We start from the raw sequence: 12,750 nt of genomic DNA, 5'->3' as shown, positions 1-12,750 counted from the left end.
GCTATACCCAACAACTCACCACGCTACAACGAGAAGTGGCCTCCTTACAACGCCAGCACCTGCAAGTAGACCAGAAAATGGCGGCGATAGAAGACACGAGGCGGGCTCAAAACCTCAAAGTAAGGGGAATTGCGGACTCAATTTCCGACGCCGAAATCCCCCACCTCATACGACGCCTGGTGAGCACAATCCTCCCCACAAAACAGGCCAAAGGTATGTGCATTGAAAACATATTTCGCATACCCAAACCCACGATGGCCCCGGCGGCGGCACCCCGGGACACGATAATTACATTTCAGAAGCGCCAAGACAAATCGGCACTACTGGCCGCCCTTAGGGATCACTCTCCTTACATCTTTGAAGATATGTCCCTCACCTTCTATGCGGACCTGTCTAGAGGTACGATGGCATGGCGCGCATCCCTTAAGCCGCTCACCGCCTTACTCCGCACACACTGCATCAAGTACCAATGGCGCAAACCCCATAAACTACAGGTGCTTAAGGGGGAAGATTCTTACCTGATAGCCGACCTAACAGAGGCAAGAAGACACCTAACGGTTTGGGGCCTTCCTCACGACGCACTGCAACAACCGACTAGACACAACGCCACTCATACATGGAATCCAGCCACCTCCGAGACATTTGTCCCGAGAAGAACCTCCCCAACGGGACCATCACCGAGCCAGCCATGACACCTTCCGTGAAATAAGGATCCTCGCTTTTCTGCCGCAACAGTTCCCTGGTTTATAAGAACTGCACTGTTCATACAGTGGATTAACCCCTAACGGACACAAAGAATGGCAAGTGCATTTTTCTCCGACTTGACCTCCCACCTTCAGAGGAACTGTCCACATGCTATAGGGGCACCAGGCCTTTACCTGACCGATGTAGGCTGAACAAGAAGGAATTACAACCTGTCTGCCTCGAGGACTAAAACTATTTGAGCCGATCATCCCACTACCACCCAATGGACTTACTCTTAATCCGAATGACTCATGCGTGTTTTCTCCGGCATTTAGCCTCAATAGACTATTCTTTATCAAAGTTTGTAATGCTAGTTATGTATAAGTAGTGCAGGAGTAACTATGCCTAAGCACTCCAGGTAGAGTGCTGAGCGAAAGACCTGAGTCCACACAGACATCCATGTGAGGACGGTTACCCATTACCCACTGCCTGCAGGCACATGCTAACTTTACTTTTTACTTTATGGTTTATTTCAGGCCGTTGGCTACTTTTGTTTTTCCTTACAGGGGTGTAGTGAGACACTCATCCACGGTACTTGCCGCCACCCCAGCCTGGGAGGATACTAGATTGCCCTTTTCGTTCTGACGGCTACCCATAAGGTACCGCAACTTACCCAACTGCAACACTTTAAGTTTTTATTGTTAGATTTGTTCATTATCACTTGTGTGCTCAACTCGCTCCCAACAGCTGATATACACGAACCTATACACCGCAACAGAGGCCCAATGGGGCCTGAAATCAGCCCCTCAAACCCCCCCCCCCATACCCTAGATGACCAACCAACTACCAATAGCGACACACAGAGGCGTAAGTCCAGCGACATTATTAACCAACTCTCCCACACTCTAAGACACACGCCTAGCCACGGAACCTACTTCCTGCAAACGGCAGGCCACACAAGCTTGCACACTATTACTATGTCTTAGCATGTTCTCAGCCTAATGTTACCTTCTTAATCTACCTAAACTGCTACACCAAAGCTGGACTAGCCAGATCTGCCTGATTGTTGTTGCTCGACCCAAGCTACCTACATGTTTTTGGCAGGTTGCCTTACCTTTACGGAGAGGCAGTTTCGCAGGTGTCTTATGATTTAACCTATTCTATTAACCTATTCTAGTAACACTTTCAAGTCTGACGTTTCCTAAGACTGACTCATCAGTCAGATGTCCTGTTCTGTATGCATGTAACGTTAACTACCAGACAACAACTGTTTTTATCCAGACTTGCGGGTTAATGCACATACTGGAAGGTGATAATACATAGTAACTTCATTTTAACTCACTTGCATGCTAAACTACAGTGAAGTATCTGTTAACCACAGTTCAACCTGTTATATTGAATTTGTTTATGCTTAAAAAAAAAAAAAAAAAAATGTGCAATTACTAATGCCACGAACAATCCTATATGAATCTTTATATGAACGCTGTTGTGGCGTATGGAAATGTCATGTAACTACCTGCACAATCAAAAATAAAGAATTAAAAAAAAAAAAAAAAAAAAAAAAAAAAGAAGTTAGTAAAATATCTTTTAAAACCCCCTGCCAGCATGGCTTTCCGGCCCAGACCAGTTTCAGAGTCTTCTATTCTGGAGATAATTGAGAAGTAATTCAATTATCTCCCAGGACAGAGACAAGACTCCTGTGGCGAAACCAACTTCGCCACTGTGAACTGGAGAAGCCTGGTTGCTAGCCTCCTGCCCGCTGACTATGGCCCTGGACATATGGTACTGTACAAACTATTTGGGCATGTAATAATGTGTATTGCTGCTACCGGCCATTTAAAAGCATCTAGCAACAGATTGGGACTTTTGGGACTACTGTCCCTTTAAAGCCGTGAAGCATATTCTAATGTACTGCCTGTAATATTGTATATGAATTATGTGTTAAGTTTAACCTGGGTGATATATATGCAGCATTCATCTGATCGTTCGGTAGAATCACTCCATTCATTATATTGAGTGAAACTACCGAACAACCAGACCACCCAGGGATAAGTGTGCCTCCAATTACCGTTTGCAACAATGTTGCAAACAGGTAATTGGCAATCCATGTAATATATTCTGTGTCCTCTGGGTGGCCGCCATTCGGGAAACAACCACGTGGCGGCGGCCATCTTTAACTGCCGAACAGCGGTGTTTTGCCGTCGAGTGTCTGGAACTGAAATCGGACACTCGACTAGGCAAACACAGCTGAGACCTCCAGACTTCCAGGATTTCGTGGGGAAACTAGAAAGAAACGTACGAACTAGGGGATTCATACGAACTCCCCTTAGTCTCTATAACACCAGTAATTCGTATGTTTCATTCACCTGTTTGTGACCGACCGCAGGGCCAAAATGCATGGAACTGTTTTCGGATACTTTACCCATGCGGTCGGTCAATACTTTAAAGTCCAATAACTCCCGAACCGTTTATCCGAATGGGCTGATTTTAACGTATGTTGTTCCTCCAGACTAGGGCTATCTGGAGATATTGGATTTGTGGATGTACCCCAAGTATTTAGGGTACATCCAAAACTTGGGTAAAAATATGTCCCTGTTAATTGTGTTAACAGATATGTTGGAGGGAGGAGATGTGTGGGTTGTACCTTAAACTGGATTGGTGTACTGTAAACCCCTCCCTTGCATGGGAGAATCTCATATAAACCCTTGTGTGAATAAATCAGTGTTGTTGCTGTTTAACCCTGAAGCTGGAGTGTGTCTCTTTCTTGGGGGGAAAGGGGACTGTATGCCGACTGCCAGGAGTGTAAGCTGTTCATATTGCTTTTCCTGTTCGGCTGCTTCCAGGGTTAGTGTGTCTGCTGTTCGAGAGTTGGTGAATTCGTGCAGTTTGGGAGTTCGGGAAGTTGGTGCTTATAGTAGCTGCTGGTCTATGGAAAAGGGGATTATCGCCTAAACTGGGTTTTATCCTCTTGTAAGTGAAACGGTCCGTTACAATTGGTGGCAAGCGGCGGGATCGTTCCTACAACCAGAGGGACAGCTACAGACAACACCATTCCTGGAGTACAAAGTGAGGGCAACGCCAGTACCCGTACAGCGCCCCTATCTACAAGGAACCAACTGCAGCAGAGCAAGCATGGCACCCAGCTACACTCAAGAGGCGTATGACAGAGAGGTCACCGCGGTACTGGCTTTATGCGGACCCAACCTCTCAGAGGATCTAATACAGCGTGTGAAGAAAGCAGTGCGAGAGTACTTGCCGTGGGAATCAGAGCGGGCCAGGGGGTTTGCAGACCTCCCTCCCCAGCGGCAATGTGTGGCCCAGGGAGCTGATGGTGTCGTCCATCCTCCCCAGCAGCCGTGTGTGTCCCAGGGAGCCGAAGGTGCAGTCCTTCCTCCCCAGCGGCAGGCTGAGTTACAGGGGGCAGAGGTTGTTGTTCCTGCCCCCCAGCAGCAAAGTGATATGCCAAGAAGGCAGTGTGAAGTGAAGGGAGAGGAGAGCAGCGTCCTCCCTCCCCAGCGGCAATGTGTGCCCCAGGGAGCTGATGGTGTCGTCCATCCTCCCCAGCAGCCGTGTGTGTCCAAGGGAGCCGAAGGTGCAGTCCTTCCTCCCCAGCGGCAGGCTGAGTTACAGGGGGCAGAGGTTGTTGTTCCTGCCCCCCAGCAGCAAAGTGATATGCCAAGAAGGCAGTGTGAAGTGAAGGGAGAGGAGAGCAGCGTCCTCCCTCCCCAGCGGCAGTGTGTGCCCCAGGGAGCTGATGGTGTCGTCCATCCTCCCCAGCAGCCGTGTGTGTCCCAGGGAGCCGAAGGTGCAGTCCTTCCTCCCCAGCGGCAGGCTGAGTTACAGGGGGCAGAGGTTGTTGTTCCTGCCCCCCAGCAGCAAAGTGATGTGCCAAGAAGGCAGTGTGAAGTGAAGGGAGAGGAGAGCAGCGTCCTCCCTCCCCAGCGGCAGTGTGTGCCCCAGGGAGCTGATGGTGTCGTCCATCCTCCCCAGCGGCAGTGTCTGTCCCAGGGAGCAGAAGGTGCCGTCCTTCCTCCCCAGCGGCAGTGTGTCCTGCAGGGAGCAGGGACAGTCAGTCTCGCACCCCAGCAGCCGGACAAGAGAATGAAAGGGGAGACAGCTGGTTCCCCTTTCCACCAGCAGAGAGAGTGCCAGGGAGAGGAACCTGCTAACCCCTCTCCCCAGCGGCAGTTTACCATCCAGAGAGAGGAGCTTGTTACACCCTCTCTCCAGCGGCAGCCTAACCCACCAAGGGGAGATGTTAAGCCCCACATCTGTGCAGATGGGACCGTAGTCTCTGCACTTCCAGCACCAGGGGTAGGGACGGTCGGTCCTACCCCCCCACGACAGAGCTGTGTATCCCAGGGGGAGACAGTCCGTCTCCAGCAACCAGGCTCCAACCAGACTACTCCGGTGGTAGTGCTGGCACCAGGACAGAGTACCGCTGGTCTCTGCCCACTCAGCAACCCACCAAGGCAGCCTACCGGTCCCACCCACGGCCGTGGTGAGGCACCTGGACATGGACAAGATTCTCCTCTACCCAGGTGTGGTGGCCATTTATTGTGGGTGGGCTGTACTGTTTTTTCTGCTTTGCGGGTGGGTTGCTGGACTAACCAGGGCACTGACCGGCAGGAGGTCAGATACCCTGTTAGTCTAATGGGTAAAGGGGAGAAATGTGGCGAAACCAACTTCGCCACTGTGAACTGGAGAAGCCTGGTTGCTAGCCTCCTGCCCGCTGACTATGGCCCTGGACATATGGTACTGTACAAACTATATTTGGGCATGTAATAATGTGTATTGCTGCTACCGGCCATTTAAAAGCATCTAGCAACAGATTGGGACTTTTGGGACTACTGTCCCTTTAAAGCCGTGAAGCATATTCTAATGTACTGCCTGTAATATTGTATATGAATTATGTGTTAAGTTTAACCTGGGTGATATATATGCAGCATTCATCTGATCGTTCGGTAGAATCACTCCATTCATTATATTGAGTGAAACTACCGAACAACCAGACCACCCAGGGATAAGTGTGCCTCCAATTACCGTTTGCAACAATGTTGCAAACAGGTAATTGGCAATCCATGTAATATATTCTGTGTCCTCTGGGTGGCCGCCATTCGGGAAACAACCACGTGGCAGCGGCCATCTTTAACTGCCGAACAGCGGTGTTTTGCCGTCGAGTGTCTGGAACTGAAATCGGACACTCGACTAGGCAAACACCGCTGAGACCTCCAGACTTCCAGGATTTCGTGGGGAAACTACCGAACGGCCCGCCGTTCGGTAGAAAGAAACGTACGAACTAGGGGATTCATACGAACTCCCCTTAGTCTCTATAACACCAGTAATTCGTATGTTTCATTCACCTGTTTGTGACCGACCGCAGGGCCAAAATGCATGGAACTGTTTTCGGATACTTTACCCATGCGGTCGGTCAATACTTTAAAGTCCCATAACTCCCGAACCGTTTATCCGAATGGGCTGATTTTAACGTATGTTGTTCCTCCAGACTAGGGCTATCTGGAGATATTGGATTTGTGGATGTACCCCAAGTATTTAGGGTACATCCAAAACTTGGGTAAAAATATGTCCCTGTTAATTGTGTTAACAGATATGTTGGAGGGAGGAGATGTGTGGGTTGTACCTTAAACTGGATTGGTGTACTGTAAACCCCTCCCTTGCATGGGAGAATCTCATATAAACCCTTGTGTGAATAAATCAGTGTTGTTGCTGTTTAACCCTGAAGCTGGAGTGTGTCTCTTTCTTGGGGGGAAAGGGGACTGTATGCCGACTGCCAGGAGTGTAAGCTGTTCATATTGCTTTTCCTGTTCGGCTGCTTCCAGGGTTAGTGTGTCTGCTGTTCGAGAGTTAGTGAATTCGTGCAGTTTGGGAGTTCGGGAAGTTGGTGCTTATAGTAGCTGCTGGTCTATGGAAAAGGGGATTATCGCCTAAACTGGGTTTTATCCTCTTGTAAGTGAAACGGTCCGTTACAACTCCATTATGCACATGGTGAGCACAAAGCATTAAAATACTATAAAATACACAAAGTCACATTTTATACATAAAACACAGACATGTCACATATCCCCAGATAGCTGGGATCTGAGCGCACACAACTACCAAATAGCGCTCAGATCCTATTCACACAGTTCAATTGCCATGGAGCCGAAGTCTTTAACTACACGAATGGGCTACATGGCATAGCTATCTGGGTTAACACATTCACATAAAGTCGGGTCCATAGTCCAAAGGCAAGAGGGGGGCAAGCAGCACCCTCCAAGGACATGTGGCGAGGTCGGTCTTGCCACACCGGGTGAGGCTTTTTGGTTTCTGCGCCTCATAGTGGGTGTACCGTTTGTGGTGTCAGTAAGGTACTGGGTTGTGGCAGTTGTCGCACTATCCAGCTGTGTTCCGCCGAGTATTGAATCCCAGTCGGGGAAGGCCGTTACTCTGTAGGCCCCAGACTTGCGTTTCTGTTTTGCCGGCTTCTGGGCTTGAAAGAAAGGCATGTATGCACTCCACTGCTCGTGCTCTACTGCTTGCAGGGTTTGTTGCTCACAAATGATGCCGGTATCTGTCAGATTGATTAGATTAGCTTTGATTAGATCGGGAGCTGATAGAGATGGCGTCCGATCAGGCTCGCTGGCAAGCTCCGCCCCCGTGTCTGTGTAACTTTGTATCTCACTGTGTCTGTGTAAATCTGTATCTCAGTGTGTGTCTGTGTGAATCTGTATCTCAGTGTGCGTCTGCAAGGGGGATAGAACTATAGTATGGGGTAGGAACTGTAGAAGGTGTGCAAAACTAGGGCATAGGGACTCTAGTATCGGCATAAGGCTACAGTGGGTAGTAAGGGATGGTATTGGGGGATAGAGGCTGTAGTGGATATTAAGGGCTGTAATTGGGGGATAGGGCTATAGTATGGGTTAGTGGCTGTAATTAGGCAATAGGGGGAGTAGTTGTGGGATAGGGGCTGTAGTGGGGGATTGCGCTGTTTAGGGGCTCTAGGGGCCGCAATTGATGGGTGAGGACTATTTTTGGACATAGGCTGCAGTGTGGGGCTGTAAGTGAGGGTCGGTAGTAAGGTATTTAGGGGTAGTAGTGATTGGGTGGATAGGGGCTGCAAAACGGAGGATAGGGACTGTAGTGTAGGATAAAGGCTGTAGTGGGGGTCTAGGGGTTGTAGTGGCAGGATTACGTGCTATAGTGGGGGGGTAGGGTCTGCAATTGGGGTGAATGGAAAAAAAAAGTAAAGTTTAGTCCTCCGTCCAAGAAACATACATTGGTCCAGGCTTCTTGGATTGTGCTTGTAAATGCAACATATTTATTATGTAATGTAGCATTGCATTATTTTTTGTGATTGGGTTAAATGAAGAATAAATACACTCCACTCTCCAAGCACCATAAGAGTGCCCTCTCTAGTGCACCCCCAATGTAAATAGTCAAATCGTTACTCAAACCAGGGCTGGGAAAGGCGTTCCTGCACTTTTTTCACAGTAGGAACGCCCCCGTTCCTCCTGCAGGCACTAAGCAGGGGGCGGCAAAAATTCCACCCCCAAATGCCCTGTGTTCCCCCTGTCATGGGGCGCCACCTGATAAACCCCCCGGCAGGCGGCGGTCTTCCTGTCACATGCAGCGAGGGAGCTGTCCCCTCTCTGCTCCCTCGCGTGGCATCTGCGGATGCCGGGAGCCGAAATATGACGGCATATTCCGGCTCCCAGCATCAGCAAACGGCGCACAAGGGAGCAGAGCAGAGAGGACACAGCTCCTTCGCCACGAGTGACATGGAGACAGCCGTGTGCCTCACTGCAGCCCCACTGGACTCATCCATGCCAGCTTTCACAAAAGGTAGGGAGGCTGGGTGGGAAATGTTAATTTTAATAATATTAATAATTTGCATATATGTATTTTAGTGTATGTGTGTGTATGAGTGTATTTACGTCTGTTAGCGTATGCAAGTGTGTGTGTATGTGCTTCTGTTAGTGTATGTTTGTGTCTGAAAAATCAGTGAGTCTGTCATTTAGTTTGACTATTAGTGTGTCTGTCAGTGTGTTTGTGTGTCTCTCTGTCAATGAATGAGTGTGTCAGTGAATGTGTGGGTCAAATCAGTGACGTGTTTGTCATTGAGTGTGTGTGTCAGTGAATGCGTATGTCTGTCAGAGAGTGTGCTTAAAAGGACAATTTGTTTTCCTGGCACTATGGTATTTCTTTAAAAGGAGCAGTAAAAGGTGGAGTCTGAAGTGGTGCGCCCTTGACAGAAAGGGTTGGTAAATTTTGATTAGGGGGGTGCTCAGGTATAGTCATGCCTAGGGCAGCACAAAATTAAAATACACCACTGTGTGAGTGTCTGAGTATGTGAAACATAGAATGTGACGGAAGATAAGAACCATTCGGCCCATCTAGTCTGCCCAATGTGTGTGTGTGTCTGTGAGTGTCTGAGTGTATGTGTGTGAGTGTGTGTGCACGCGTTTATATATGTATACTAGTGGTTTTGGTTGTTTTTTTTTGGGGGGGGGGGGAGGGGGATCTTGGGTGAGTTCCCACACTTTTTTCCCCCAGGACTTGACCCGACTCAAACCATTTGCAAGCCATATTTTGGCGCTACAGGACTAATGGAAGCTCCATACCTGATTCACAGTCTACACATGGAGGAAGTGACCATTGCTCTTGTGGATCCTGGTCATGCTGTAGTGGTTATGGTACTCATAGTACTCTTTTAAAATACAAGACTAAAGACAGTAAGACCAAAACAAACAGTAAATAGATAAACTTCATTGCGCAGCAACAGTGGGTTGTAGTCAAGTGGTCATTTTCCTCTATTTGTAGAAATCTTCCATCTCGATCATTCATCTATCTTCCCCGAACTTTGCTTACTGTGTCACTGTGGGAGGTCTCCAGGCTGTGTAGATGTGACATGAATGGTTGGATGGGTGTTTTTTGGGGGGAGAGAGGGTGTGTGTTAATTTTGTGTATGCGTGTGAATTTACAACCTGGTGTTATCCGATCGGATTTAAGCTGAGTGTGTGTTTATGATCTGGTGTTATAGTGATCAGATTTAAACTGTATGTGTGTGAGTTTATGATCTGGTGTTATAGCGATCGGATTTAAACTGTGTGTGTGTGAGTTTATGATCTGGTGTTATAGCGATCGGATTTAAACTGTGTGTGTGTGAGTTTATGATCTGGTGTTATAGCGATCGGATTTAAACTGAGTGTGTGTGAGTTTATGATCTGGTGTTATAGTGATCAGATTTAAACTGTGTGTGTGTGAGTTTATGATCTGGTGTTATAGCAATCGGATTTAAACTGTGTGTGTGTGAGTTTATGATCTGGTGTTATAGCGATCGGATTTAACCCCTTAAGGACACATGACGTGTGTGACACGTCATGATTCCCTTTTATTCCAGAAGTTTGGTCCTTAAGGGGTTAAACTGTGTGTGTGTGAGTTTATGATCTGGTGTTATAGCGATCGGATTTAAACTGAGTGTGTGTGAGTTTATGATCTGGTGTTATAGCGATCGGATTTAGGGGTGTGTGTCTGAATTTATGATTTGGTGTTTTAGTGATCTGATTGAGTTGTGTGTGTGTGTGTACATTTAAGATCTGGGTTATAGTGATCGGATTTAAACTGAGTGTGTGTGTTTATGATATGGTGTTATGGTGATCTGATTTAGTTGTGTGTGTGAGTTTATGATCTGGTGTTATAGCGATCAGATTTAAGCTGTGCGTGTGTGAATTTATGATCTGGTGTTTCAGTGATCTGTTTGAGTTGTGTGTGTGCGCACGAGAGTTCATACGATCGGTTATATTGATTGGATTTAAGCTGTGTGCACGTGTGAATTTATGATCTGGTGTTTTTGTGATCAGATAGAAACGGTGTGTGTGAATTTATGATATAGTGATCTGATTTAGTTGTGTGTGTGAGTTTAGGATTGGGTGTTTTAATGATCTGATGTGAGTGTAGCTGTGCGCCTTGAGTGAAAAAAAAACAAGTTTTTTTTTTTATATGATTGAGTGTGAGTGAATAATTGACAAACTGCGGCCTGCATACTGAGGGGGCCCATGCACTTAGGGCCAACTGATGGGCATATGTTAAGGGGCTCAGTCAGCACTGTGGATTTCTAATAGTGCGACTGGGCCCCTTTAATGTTTCTGGCAGTGCTAACACTTGAGCGGGAGAGAGAAAGCATAGGGAAGGAAGAGGAGGAGAGAGTCAGAACCACATACGCCCCAGCCAGCCGAGTCCACCCTCCTGCAGCCAAAAGGTAATAAATAGGAGCGTGTATTTATTTATCTATACCGGAGTGTATTTGTTTATATCTGTATGTGTGTGTCAGTGTGTATCTGAGTGTATGTTCAGCCTTCCTCACATTTGTTTTTTGCTATTAATCCAAAAGAAGGCAAAAAACCCAGTTTGAAGCACTTCCAATTTTGCAAACTAGGAAAAAAAAATTCCCGGTTGACCCCAGAATGGCAGTCAGATTTATCCTTGGATCAAGAAGCTATTACCCTACAGTTGAAAGATTATATCCTTGAATATTCTGTTTAGCTGTTTGAACATCTGTATGTTTTTGCAAGTATGCATCTAGTTGCTGTTTAAACAATTGTACAGATTTTGTTAAAACTACTTGTTCAGGCAGAGAATTCCACATCCTTATTGTTCTTATGGTACCAAAAAAAAAAAAAAAAATTTTCTTTGCCTTAGACTAAATCTTCTTTCTTCCAGTCTAAACGCATGGCCTCGTGTCCTATGTAAAGTCCGGTTTATGAATAGATTTCCAGACAATGGTTTGTATTGGCCCTGGATATATTTGTATAATGTTATCATATCCCCTCTGAGGCAACATTTTTCTAAACTAAATTTGCTCACCTTTCTTCACAGTTAAAAGGTTCCTTTCCTTTTATTACTTTTGTATCCCGTCTCAGCACTTTTTCTAGTGCCATTATCCTTCTTTAGAACAGGTGCCCAAAATTGCACAGCATATTCAAGATGTGGTCTTACCAGTGATTTATAAAGTGGCAAAATTATATTCTCGTCCCGAGAACGAATGCCCTTTTTCATGCATGACAATACCTTACTGGCCTTAGCCACTGCTGATTGACATTGCACATTGTTGCATAGTTTGTTGTCTATAACAATTCCCAAGTCCTTTTCGTGTGTTGTTATCCCTAATTCGCTTCCATTAAGGGTATAAGTTGCTTGTGCATTCTTTACGCTGAAGTGCATAACTTTGCATTTTTCAACATTAAATTTCATCTGCCATTTGAGTGCCCAGTAATAGCTTGTTCACATTGTATTACTTTACAGAGATTTGTGTCATCTGCAAACACTGAAACATGGCTTGCAATGCATTTTTTCCAAGATCATTTATAAACATGTTAAATAGAAGGTGTAACGGCCACCCTGCTAGTAGAAGGGATTCCGCCGCCAGAAATGTCCTTTTCGCCCTAGAGTAGAGAGCGCTAGAGTAGAGAGCCATTCTGCTTACCGGGCCGGTACTGGATGGTGAAGTTGTAGGGTGGGAGTGCCAAACTCCACCATAATAATCTGCCATTGTCGCCTGAGACCGGGTTAAGCCACACCAATGGGTTGTGGTCAGTCATTAAGGTAAACTCTCGGCCATACAGATAAGGGGTCAGTTTCTTCAAGGCCCACACCAGGGCTAAACATTCCTTTCTCCACTGTCACGTAGCTCACCTCTCGGGGTAACAGCTTCCTAATGAAGTACGCGACAGGATGTTCTGCTCCATCTTCTCCCACTTGGCTTAGAACTGCCCGCAGTCAAAAAATAGACGCGTCTGTGTGTACAACAAAGTGTTTGTTAGGATATGGGGCAGCACCGGTCTTGGTGCAAGGTGTGGGCAACTTAGCAACGGTCTCACAATCTTAGCAGTTACATGTCGCTTTTTCCCACACCCCACCCGGTGTCCCAGGTACTGGACTTCGGCCATCCCAAGATGACATTTGTCTGGCTTCAGAGTCAGGCCGGCTGCCCCTACATGCCTTAAGTGTTCCTCCCAGGACACATTGTAGATCGCAGTGTCATCCAGGAACACACGAGCGAGGAGGAGT

Source organism: Pelobates fuscus, chromosome 8 (assembly GCF_036172605.1).
Source record: "Pelobates fuscus isolate aPelFus1 chromosome 8, aPelFus1.pri, whole genome shotgun sequence".
NCBI classification, from domain to species: domain Eukaryota; kingdom Metazoa; phylum Chordata; class Amphibia; order Anura; family Pelobatidae; genus Pelobates; species Pelobates fuscus.
Note: the sequence above shows the minus strand (reverse complement) of the source record.